Source organism: Colletes latitarsis, unplaced genomic scaffold (genome assembly GCF_051014445.1).
Source record: "Colletes latitarsis isolate SP2378_abdomen unplaced genomic scaffold, iyColLati1 scaffold0092, whole genome shotgun sequence".
NCBI classification, from domain to species: Eukaryota; Metazoa; Arthropoda; class Insecta; order Hymenoptera; family Colletidae; genus Colletes; species Colletes latitarsis.
In genome coordinates this window covers 20,001-21,808 of record NW_027488442.1, presented here as the reverse complement: position 1 = coordinate 21,808, position 1,808 = coordinate 20,001, and positions in this window count along the sequence as shown.

Sequence of the window (1,808 nt, the reverse complement as noted above, 5' to 3'; positions counted from 1 at the left end):
GAGCAGAGCGGACTTAGAAACTTTCGCGCGTCGACCGCCGGAGCGATCGCTCCAGGCTGTTTTTCGTCAATAACTCGAAAACGAGCACGGTAACGCTCATTTTCGCCCGTACGATACTTGTACCGTTTACCGTTGGCTACCTGGTAGATGGTTTTTTTTTTTTTTATCTCGAAGTTTGAGAGCTTTTTTAATTTTTTCCACAAAAACGAGCACGTGAACGCCAATTTTCGTCTATACGATTCTTATGCAGTTTTATATTCTCTACACGGTCCACTGATCGTTTTATTTTTTTGTCGAATTTTGAGAATTTTTTTTTTTTTTTCTCGAAAACGAGCTCGACGACCTGCACTTTTGACGACGCCATCGTGTTCCCCGGATTTTTTCCTGCAAGATAGCGTGTCGATTTTTTGTCCTAGCTCAATTATTAAGGAAGTTACGGTTTCTTGATTTTTCGGTATGTTCGAACTGGTCTTTTAGGCGGGCGCTCGGTCGCGCGGTGCTTTCGCATCGACCGACGTACCGATCGGCGGCGACGGTTTTTCGTCTATATCTCGAAAACTAGTACGCTAACACATATTTTGACCTATATGATATTTGTTCAGTGTAATTTTTTCTATCTGGTAGGCTGGTTTTTTTTTTTTTATCTCGAATTTTTTGAACGTTTTTGTTTTTTTCTCGAAAACTAGCGCGACGACCGATATTTTTAACTACGGTTTTGAATTCGTCTAATTTTTGCCTACAAGATAGCGTGTCGAGTTTTTGTTCTGCGACGATTTTGACCATTTTTTCATTTTTTTCTCGAAAACGAGCACGGCAATCTATATTTTTAACGACGGCATCGTGTTCCCCTGCTTTTTTCCTACAAGATAGCGTTTTTTTTTTTTGCCCTAGCTCAATTATTAAGGAAATTACAGGTGTTGGTTTTCGCTCTAAGTTATAACAGGCCGTTCGGGCGGGCGGTTGGGTCGCGCGGTTCCCCCCATAAGCGGCCGTGCGTAAGCCCGTGCGTCGCCGGCGTTCCGGCGGGCGCCTCGGTACCTATAAGAGAAGCGACGGTCCGGTCGAGTCGGTCGGGGCAGCGTCGAGCGTACGGCTATTCTTCGACCTCGGTTGAGAAGCAGTCGTCGCTCCTCGGGATTTCATCCTGACTGTTCTGTATCGTGCTCGTTCCAGACTTTCTCCACACTGCATTGCCACGAGTCGGTGTCTTTGACCGAATGGCTCTTGAAGTGGTATAAGCGTCTCGAGTGACGTTGGTGACTTGTATACGTTTAAAATATGTATACTCGTACTATCCGAGCATCAACTCTTCAGTCCGAGCGATTGAAAATTTTGTGAAAACCATAAACTGGCACTACACTCTACGGAGCGTAGCTTAAAAGGCAAAAATTGTATGGAACTACGGTTCGTACTCTGGAAAGTGAGCAAAGAATGAAATACAGGTGTCTGACCTCGACATAACAGTACGGCGCCGAATACGTGCTTTCTCGACCAGCACATACGCGCTTTCTCGTTTTTGTCCAGCATGAATGCTTAGTCTTCGGGCCTGGCAATACGTGCTTCCACGATCGATGCCCAGCGTGAATAAGTGCCCGAGATGTTCAGCATGAGCGCAGCTCTACGTACTTTGTCGTTGTGGGATACCATTATACAATAATGTTCTGTTGTGAAGTAAAATACGAAACGAGAGAGTTTGGTGGTGACTCTGTCGAGAAAAAGCAAATATAAACGAGAGAGTTGGTGGTTTCTCTGTCGAGAAAAAGCAAATATAAACGAGAGAGAGTTGGTGGTGACTCTGTCGAGAAAAA